The following is an 11,312-nucleotide window of genomic DNA, read 5'->3' on the forward strand; positions in this document are numbered from 1 at the left end:
AATTTATGAATCCCGCTAGTGAGTTTAATTTTCTAACCCACTAGCAGGGGGAAAATTTTTGTGAACGGTTCTAAGATTTAACTTGACTCTAATACCATGCTAAATTAGAGAGGAAATATAATATAATGATTTGTATTGCATTATTATTATTCATCAATAAGTTGAGTATTTATACAAAATATACGCTCATAAGATAGGAAATAATCTTCCTAAAAGATATACCATATATCCTATCGATGTATTCACTAAATATTTTCTTAACATAAATAAACCTAAACATATTATTCTGATAATAAGATATAAACGGAAAATATATCTGTAGACACCCAAATATGTCTCCCAAAAAACCAAACCCAGTGATGAATACTTTTCACGTCACTTGATTATCAAACGAAGTGAAAGTGTGAAAAATCTTGTGGTGCGGTTGTTTTAATAAAAAAATCTTTCTTCTGTTTTCAAAAGTCTACTCTATTTTATGAAAATAGTCGGTTCAATTTAGCTTCGTCCATGACAAGGTTCCAATAGTGTAGTTGGGTCGAGCTCGCAAAGAGCTTTCCAACGATAAATTATAAGCCCAAATTACGATGATGAATAATGAGGAAGTTATGGCCAAAATACTAAATTGGGTCTGAAACGGTTTATTAGAAAATAAGAATTTGGTTTGAAATAAAACAAGTGTTTTATGATAAATCTGATTTGAAATTGCTAAACACGGAGTTTAATTGCTTAATTATATTAAGAAAAGGATTCCGTACAAAAGCGCGTTTTATCTTTCAGCCAGCGCCAAACGACAAACCTGTCGCTAGACGACAGAGCCTGTCGCCCATGCGTGATGCATGTCGTTTTGCGCTGGGTCTTGTCGTGGAGCCAGTTTTATTCCGATTCAAGTTCTAATTCTTTTCTATCGTTTCCAATAGGGTTGTATTTCCCTTTTTTATTCATTAACAATCATCAATAATTCTCTCATGCAATAGCTTATCCTTTTCCCTCTTTCTAAACCTTCCTTCCTTTTTACAAAATTCCGCATTCATGAGATCTAGACATACCTAGCCAAGTTCGAAGTTGTCTTCGCCATAGACGTGAAAGGTTGATGATTTCCGAGGGTTTGGTCCCAAATCTTATTTCAATTCATTGATTAGATTTATTATTTAATATTTTCCTTAAAATTACTAACGTGTGTATTTTGTTATTAGAAAGAGATACAAGACAACAAAATAAGTTAATTGTTTTAATTTCTAATTTCTTTAGAAAAGCATGCCTAGATTATTTTAATTTATTGCTTTCTAATATCATGTTTAGGTTTCTTCCAATTTTTTCTATCATGTCAGGAATAAAGCTTTGATTTTTATTATTTAGTGACATGCTAGGATTTGTTATTAATCTTGTTAGTCTCATGCCTAGGATATTGCTAATAATATTTTTATGCTTTGATGATATTGAGAATATTATTTTGATGGTGATAATTTGTTATGTTCCTTGATACATTTCTTGTTATTGCTTGATCACGCCCTCTCTTGTAGGATTAAATGGAATTTGTAATTGTAATCACGCTTAATAAGATAATTAATAATCTTTTATGATTATAGTTCAAGTAATCGCCAATAATAGTTTTATTTGTGCATTAATATTCAACCAACATAGATTAAACAGGTTTAGGGTTAATCTAATGATTGTATGTTAATCAGAAAACAAACATTAATATGGGAAGAATAAAGTAGAGGCCTATTTTTAGGGCAGGTTTAATCTCTTTTAGGTTGGATTTGTACCTTCATCTCCAAATATCTAGTCATGGTCCCAAACCACTATGGAGTTAGCGATCTCATGGATCGTGAAGGGATGTAAACTTCACTCTGTGAGTGGTTTACAAGTTTCTAAAACTTGATGGCGACTCTTTTACTCTAGCTCACTTCCCTTTGGACAACACTATGCTTAAGTGTATGATTACATTGGGGCTCAAGTGTGGGATGCTTGAAATATTCCCTACAATATCACACATATTTTCCGACATCTCATATCTCTAAGAACATCACTTGGAAGCTAATATCCAACTATCTACCAACATCATTCTCCAATACTGCGATCCTATTATACATTGTACTAATTTATTTTTCATATAGTGGATTTACTTTTACTGCACATTGTTTCTTTTTCTTTTTTTTTTTGGAAAATTTTCTCTGTTAAATATTGTGTGTGCATTTATTTTTAACTACTTCCTTTGTTTTCTAGATACATCACTTTCCACATTTGAAACTTTTTTAGATGAGTTTACTATTTGTTAATAAATTCTCTCCATTTCTCATATCATATGAGTATAGGCCATTTTTTCTTTCTACTCTATATATCTTCATCTCCCAAAATTGCTTATGAGTCCATAAATTTAAAATTTTTGCATCTAATAAAAAATGGAGGAAGTATTAATAATCCATGCCTTTAATTATATTTTGTTTTTCATACTTTTCAATATCTACATTTAGGATTTTAAATTTTAGTAGTAACCTATTAAAGAAGAGATTATTAAAATCTTTTATAATTAAATAATTCAAATGCCATGTAAGCAAAATTGGCGAATGAGATCTTTAAATTTAAATTAATTAAATACAAAATATTAATTTTGAGATTAGGAATTATATCTAATATTTTAAAATTAATATAATAAAAATTTTAATCACATAAATATGAAAAATACTAGATGAAGCCCGTGCGATGCACAGTTTGTTTGAATTTTTTAAAATATTATATATATATATATATATATATATATATTTATGTGCTAAAATTTGTTATATATTTAGATAAAATTCCTGATATCAAAAGATAATATTTTATATTTAATTAATTTAAATTGGATAATCTTGCTTATGTGTCAGTTAAATTATTTAATTTTAAAAGAAATTAATAATATTGTATTTAATTGGCTACGACTAAAATTTATTATCCTACGTGGTGCGCTGAAAAAATTAAAACTTACGTGACTTTCTAAAAACTCGGGAAAAAACTCCCCTTTATGTGTGTGTGTGTGTGTGTGTGTGTGTATGAATTATAAATTTTTGTTATAGCCAATTAAATAACATATTATTAATTTCTTTTAGAATTAAATAATTCAAATGCCACATAGGCAAAATTGGCAAATGATTTTTTTTAGTTTAAATTAATTAAATATTATACATTATCTTTTAATATTAGGAATTTTACCTAAATATGTAACAAATTTTAGCACATTAATACCAAAAAAAATCTAATAACCGTGCATCACACGGGCTTTCTCGAGTTTTTAGAGAGCCACGTAGAATTTAAATTTTCCAGCGCCATGTAGGGTAATTAATTTTAGTGGTAGAATTAAAAAAATTTAAATGACACGTAAGCAAATTTGCGAATGAGATTTTTCGGTTTAAATTAATTAAAGGAAAAATGAAAAAGAAAAATCCAATCTTTGCACTTTTTCCTTACAAAAATCCAACCTTCATTTTATTCCTTAAAAATCTAACCTTTATACCCCTCCTTCTCCAACAGGTCCATTACCTGTTGATGACCGATTTTGTAAGTGCAACTATTAATAGGTTAATTATTTTTTTAATTATTAAAAACCAAAAATAATTAAAAGAAAAAAATAATAAAAAAAATCAGAAATCCCTTTCCACCACCACCACCTTCCCCTTCCACCACTCCCTCTCCCCCTCCCCCCCTGCGTGCCCACTGAAACCCAACGCACACCACCACCACCACCTTCCCCTACCACCGACACACACACCCAGGCCAGCCACCAACTCCACCGCCCAGCCACCAACTCCAAACCCAAACCCTGCAAACCGCCTAGCCGTCACTACACCCCCCTAAAACCTAACCCCTAAAAACCCACCGTCGATTCCCTGAAACCTAGCCCCTAAAAACCCGAAACCCCAAAAACCCTCCCTAAAACCTAGCCCCTATAAACCTTCCTACCCGAAACCCTCCCTACTTGAAATATCCCCGAAAAACCACCCTTCGCAAGCCCTACCCCTCCACGAATCCAGATGCGCCTCCCAAACCCTCGGATTTATTGGATTCGCAAGCCCCTTGGAGCCGAGGGTAAGGGTTGATCCATGGAGGAAGAGGTGAGAGAGAGATTAAGAGTGAGGGGGGAGGAGAGGTGAAACGGCGGTGATGAGTGGTGGTGGCGGAGGTGGGGTTGGTGGTTTCAATGGTTGAGGTGAAAGGAGTGAGAAGGGAAAATGCAAAAATTAAAAAAAAAATATAAAAAAAAACTTTTTTAACCTGTTTATCAGGTCACGGGTAAAATGGAACTGTTGGAGAAAGAGGGGTTATAAAGGTTGGTTTTTTGAGGAATAAAATGAAGGTTGGGTTTTGTAAGGAAAAAGTGCAAAGGTTGGATTTTTCTTTTCCATTTTTCCTTAATTAAATATAAAATATTATCTTTTGATATCAGGAATTTTATCTAAATATATAATAAATTTTAGCACATATATATATATATATATATATATTAAAATAAATTTAAAATTGAAACAAATCGTGCATCGCATGGGCTTCATCTAGTGTTATACTATTACGTAGTACGTAGGATTGCTATTTTTTTTGAGGCGGGGATATGGCAAGGTTAAACTCACCTAAAACCTAGAGGTGATCAATGGGCGGGCAAGGCCGGGTCGGATCGAGAGCAAATAATTAAGCCCATTTATTGGGCTGGGCTGGACCAGGCTAAACTTCGGGTCGGAATATATGTGCCTAAACCCGCCCAAATTACCCGGGCCATGCGGGATTTTCGGGCCGGGCCAAAAAAATGCATAAAATGGATTTCCCAATCCCGTCCAAAGTTTTTAATTTTTCGGGTCGAGTCTGGCCCAACTCGATTTTGGGCCTGAAAAAACTGCCCAAAACCCGTCGAATCGAGCTGGGCTTGACTTGATCAGGTCTACTAAAATCTGAGGATGTACGGAAGAGAGATAAAGGAGAAGAAAGATACGTAAGTGAGACCACTTTAAAATGTACCATTGAAAGCTTATATGATACTATTGTCTATTTAATGATACTATTTTTGCACGTAGTGAGTACCAATAAATACATATATAGTACCACTATATGCATACATTGTACCGCTGAATGTTTAATGGTACTATTTGGTCATCCAATGGTAGTATTGATCACCCAATGGTACTACTCTAAATTCATAATATGCATTTATGTGTAATTACACCCTTGTCTGCATTTCTCTATGCATAACGAAACTCCATTAGGACAAGCTCCTTATAGGTGAGTTTAATTTGGGGAGGGGATTATGTGGGTCGTGAGGAAGGGAAGGTAGGGATTAAGTGAGTTTAGATATCCATGTGGGAGGCGTGGGCGTAGGGGTGGTTTTAGGTTTGTACTCGCACGGGGTGGGGATGAAGATAAACCTTGGATCTGCCATAAGAAAGTGGATGGAGAATGGAAGATCAAAATATACCCCGTTCTATTTACATACCTATACTTTTATATATTTGTATAACTCCTCCCTTATTATAAGCAATATAATATTTCTTTTATATGTTAGAAATCATGGAAAAGACTTAACTAGTAAAGTTTTTACCTTATATGTTAAAGATTTGGGCCTTATTTGGTAAATAGTTTTTGCTTGGCTTTTTTGTTGGCTTTTCATCTTCGTCAAATAATCAAAAAAATATTTGGCAAATGGCTTTTTTGTTAGCTAAAATACCGGCTTTTCCGCCAAAAATTAAAAAAATATCTTACTAGCTTTTGGCTTTTACCATTAACATTACTTTTCTATCTTTACTTTTAATTAATAATTCACAATTAATAAATAATATAAATAACAATTAATAAATAATAATTAATTATTATTGTTGTTATTGTTATTATTATTATTGTTGTTGTTGTTGTTGTTTTTTTTTTTTGACCAAAATTATTATTGTTATTATTTGCAATGCATATTATAAAGATAATTAAATATATCAATGCCCTTAAAAGTCATTTTTATATAAAACAACTAACAACCAACTTTACGAAACATATTTATTAACAGCCAACAGTAAAACAACCAACATTAAAAACCTTAAGAGAAAGCCAAACAAGTCCTTGATGTGTCAAATATTGCTAAATAATGGTAACCAGGGGTAGAGGTTTCTTTAGGAATTGTTTGTCTCTATTAAATATTCTCAAATTACTCTATTAACACGCATTAGTATTAAGTTGTACTTTATACGGTGTTATCATAATGTTTGTTGGTATCCATAGCATTTAGATAATAGCATGAACCATCTAAACATAATTTTATATCAACGCGTATTATAAAAGTCATTCATAAGTCAAATTATAAAGGTAGAGAAATCCTCCAGATTCCCTTGCCTTCCTAGACTACCAAGTACTTATGTACAAAGGATTAAAAATAGAATGTAAAGGTCGGAGAGATTATTACTAAGGATGTTAGTGGGCGGACCTCAGTAAGAGACTCACCCCACCTTGTCCCATTGGTCCCAATTTCACAGGTAGTAGGATGAGGATGAGAATAAAAACCATATTTACCCTGCTGAGGGGTGGATTTTAAGTTTTACTCACTCCAATCTTGTCCGTGACAATCCTAGGGCCTGTTCTAATTGACTGAAGTGAGCTGAACTGAATTGAACTGAACTTATTAGAGCTGAACTGAACTGGACCGTATTTTATAAGAGAAGGAAATTAGGAGCTGAACTTAACGGAACTGAGCAAACTGAACTTATTAGAGCTAATCTGAACTGAACTTATTACAATTGAACTGAACTAAACTGAACTGAAAATAATCGTATATTACACTTCATTAATATATATATATATATATGATTTTTTTCTCTCTCTTCTCTATCTCCTATTCTCTTTCTAGTTTTCTTCTTCCCACCTAAACACACCTCTTTCATGAACTCTCTTCTATCTCTCTCCAATTTTCATCTTCTCTAGTTAGCCCACTCAAATTAAACAAGTTAAATGGAGCAGCGGTGATAGGGGGTAAGGAAGCTCCCCGTACTCCGTCGCCGAAAAATAAGCTAGAGGTTTTAAGGTCAAATTCAGCCATGAAAACTCTAGATCTAGAGTTTTTATAGCTGAATTTGGCCTTTTTTAGCCATATTTCAAGTGAAATTCGAAGCCAATATTAATTTTGAGGTATTTGTTCGATTTAATATTTTTTTTTTAAAAACAATTTTAATGGTTGTTAGTGGTATGAGAGTTGGTGGTGGTGTGGTGGAGTTTAAGGTTTTGAGGAAGGCGGTTGATAAAGGTTGGTGTTGGTGGTGGTTACGGTGGGTTTGGGTGTGGGTTAATGGTTACTAGGTCGGGGAGTTACTAGTTCGGTCAGGGGTTACTAGGTAGGGGGTTACATAGGGTTATTAGGTCGGTTAGGGGTTACTAGGTTAGGAGTTACTAGGTCGGTTCGGGGTTACTAGGTTAGGGGTTACTTGGGGTTAATAGGTCGATAAGGGGTTACTAGGGATTACTAGGTCGGGGTTACTAAGTCAGTCGGGGGTTACTTGATCAGGGGTTACTAAGTCAGTTAGGGGTTATTTTATTTGGGGGTTATTAGAAAGTTGCTTAAATGGGATTATTTGATGGGGGATTGATATCACCGTGTAACAAAAAACGCGGTGTATACATATATATATATAGTGAGGACATGGAGGCACTATGTATATTGTAGACAAATCTTCTTCCAAATCTTTTTGGGGATTCTACCTTTTTCAATTTCCTTTTTCCTTTTCACACGGTCTTTGGCTTTTTTCAACATGCTTTTGCCCAATTAAAATCTTCAAATAAAAAGAGTAATTTTTTTTAAAAAAAAAAAAAAAAAAGCTTAGCTGGTGACTTACAGTAGCCATGTGATGGTCAAATAATGGTCAATTAAAAAAATGTAGGAATCAGGAAATGTCACGTGGGCCCATCCAATTGAGAGCATGAATCCAAAATACAGATTTAATACTGTACAAAGTATTTTATACACAGGGGTATTTTGGGAACTTAAAAATTGAAATGGCTAAACTAACAAAAAAACCAAAATTACATCAGATTGGGGAGTACAGTGTAGAAGAGTTTTTCTTTGTTTAGTAAAAAAGCACAATTATCAATTTTCATGAGTTCCAAGTACCAACCTTTAATTAATGTGCTTACAAAGCAAGTTATTACTACTACATTTATTTCAACTAGGAGTATTACATTCTTACATTTAATTGGTTTTGAGCAAAAGGTACACATTTAGGTCAGTTCAGTTCAGTTCATCTCAACTCAGTTCAGTTCAGTTCATCTCAACTCAGTTCAGTTCATAATTTCCTTCTCTTATACTGTAAACAATTTAATTCAATTCATCTCAATTCAGTAAATCAAAACAAATCCTAACTCTATGGAGTAATATATTTTATTGTACTCATTTCTCAAAAAAAAAAAAAAACCATTAATTTATGAAATTCTTTCTACCTCTAATTTGATTAGATTTATACGAAATAGTTGTTATAAATTATTTTTAGAATTGTCTCAATACATATTTTTCATAATTGAAAATAAAAAACCCCCAAATAATGTGCGGACAAACCTGAAAAATAGAGATTTATGTCAACTGAAAAATCAATGGTGCATACAATTTTTTAATTTTTATGGGTGAAGTACAATCTCTAGTCTGCCTTTATACAAGTATACAATAAAGTGTGTTTCAAAAAAAAAAAAAAGAAAAAAAAAAGTATACAATAAAGTGGGATAATTCTAAAATTTTACATCATAACAAAATCACTTGTGCATCTGGGAGTATATATAAGTCTTATATGTTTCAGAAATGCAAAGGAGGAAAAAAATACGTAGTAGTAATAATTTTCAAACTTATATTTTTTAAATTTATTTAACATACATTGATATTATTTTAATAAAAGTTACATGATCAATGTGTTTTATCATATTTACAAATCACAAAAACTATCAAAATAATGGAGATTATAAAGTATCAAAACCAAAACGTACTAACTATTTCAATGCAGTTATCATATTCCATTGTTAGGTAATTCATTTTTTCTAATCAATAAGTAATATGCATGGTAACAATTGATTAACAACGTACTTTATCATGATGAGGAGTGAATGAGTCATACATTCACTTGTAATCTAATACTTGTATCAATTTTTTTACCTACTAAATCTACTTTTGAGTTTAGACGAGATCTTAAAGAACTTGCCTGTATTTTTGAAAGTGAAAGGAAAGATATGCCACATTCCATAACAGTACTTCTTTACCAAACTGCTTAAATCTTCATTAGTTAGATAATGGTCGCAATTACTTGTTGAGATTGAACTATAACAAACAATCTTTCTTTACAATACAATTTGAATTTTTATTTTTATGATTATTACGTACTTGTAGTATATAAAACGATTCCGCTTTCACGTATCATTCTGACATAAAATTGTTTTTCAAGGCCAAATTAATAACAACCTTGTTCTGATTTCGATGCTTATTATAATAAATGTTCAAATATGTGTATAAGAGACATTGAAAATACAATGTCGTGATTATAATAGAAATACGGATTTATATTAAAGCACCTTTTAAATTAATTAACAATTAATTATACGGAAAAAAAAAAGGTGTAACAATAGGTAAGACATTGAGGAAGCCTCGTCATCAACATTTGTTCACCTAGTACCATATTCGGCAACTTATTGATTGGAAGTATGAAAGGAATTCCATTCCAGAATATATGCAGTATATATATAGTATTCAAATCTTATTAGATAATGTTCATTTGTTCAAGTGTCCACTAAAAATATCATTACATTAATTATTAGATATTGCCAATATGTTTTTGATCACATAAAAATATTTCAAAACATAGATAAGATCGATGAATGCTATTTAGCTCTTTATAAGACAAACCGAAAAAGTCTATAATTGTGTTTCACTATTTCAATTATTAGAAGGAAAAATAATTATTGGACATTGATCTATGTTATCTTTATTGCAAACAAGTTTGAAACTCCGTGTAGGTAAATAGTCGATTCTAATCTATTTAATTTGTCACTAGTACAATATCACCTTTTTCCCGCATTATTAGTATAATTCGGACTAACGAATTGTAATATAAATTATAACGCTAGAATTAAAGAGTGAATTCATGCATTCACTCACTCGATCACCATTAAATAAATAACCATTTTGATAAGAAGTACGTATAGTCGTATAGTTCGATCATCATTTCCATAATACGATATATATGTTAAACTATAAATGCATCACCTGCCTCACATAATTTAAAATCCTAGATGGATATACATGTAGTAAGGAGTATAATACATTTCCTTGCTATTGTTACTCCCAAAAATAGGAAGGAAAGAGTTGAGATCAATCCAATAAAAAAAACACTCTAATAACATAAAGTACCAAATTGGCATATTACTACATGAAAGTATAAAAATTCATGCTTAACAAGTAAGCAAATCACACACAGATATTTTACTCTGCATGCACAACATAAGATATATTCCTAATAAAACTATCACACTGTTTTGCCTATTTTATTAAAGGATTAAATCAAAATAATTTACTAGCTACTAGAGCAACATATAAAATAAGTTATGTAACAACGAGCTTAGTGCCCCAAAATTACAATGGATGCACACAACAAGTTCTCGTGTTTTTAAAAGGAGTAGTATACATTAGGACATTACAACAATATAATGATCTAATTAATAGTGGAAACTTCTTCAACAACAAATTTGATAAGTTATGTAACAGCAAGCTTAATGCGCTAAAATAAAATCACATTGGCCGCACTTAATTAGATTTTGCATTTTTGAAATGAGTATTTTAGTCAACACTGTGCAACGGTCTAATTTTCGGTTACATACACTACGGGTCTGTTCTAATAGATTGAAATAAACGTATGAGAACATGCCCTACATTAATAGGTTTGAAAATTATTTCATGCGGGTGGGACCTTCTTCAACAACAAATACAGTATGATAAGTTATGCAGCAACAAGCTTAATTAGTGCCTCATAATCACATTTTCTACACTCACCAAGTTCTCGTGTTTTCAAAAGGAGTAATTTAATTAGAACAATCTAATTACTGGTTATATACACATTAATAGGTATGTCTAAAGACTATTTCATGTGGGCGAGAACTTCTTCAACAACAAATATGGATCATTTATGTAACAACATGCTTGATGCCTAAATAGGCCAAAAATCACATTTGATACACTCGTCAAGTTCTCGTGTTTTCAAAACGAGTAGAATTAATTAGGATGCCACAACGGTAGTATACATAATACACATTAATAGACCTGAAGACTAATTCACGTGAGCGAAAAC

The sequence above is a fragment of the Chenopodium quinoa genome, unplaced genomic scaffold (genome assembly GCF_001683475.1).
Source record: "Chenopodium quinoa cultivar QQ74 unplaced genomic scaffold, ASM168347v1, whole genome shotgun sequence".
In the NCBI taxonomy this organism is placed as follows: domain Eukaryota; kingdom Viridiplantae; phylum Streptophyta; class Magnoliopsida; order Caryophyllales; family Amaranthaceae; genus Chenopodium; species Chenopodium quinoa.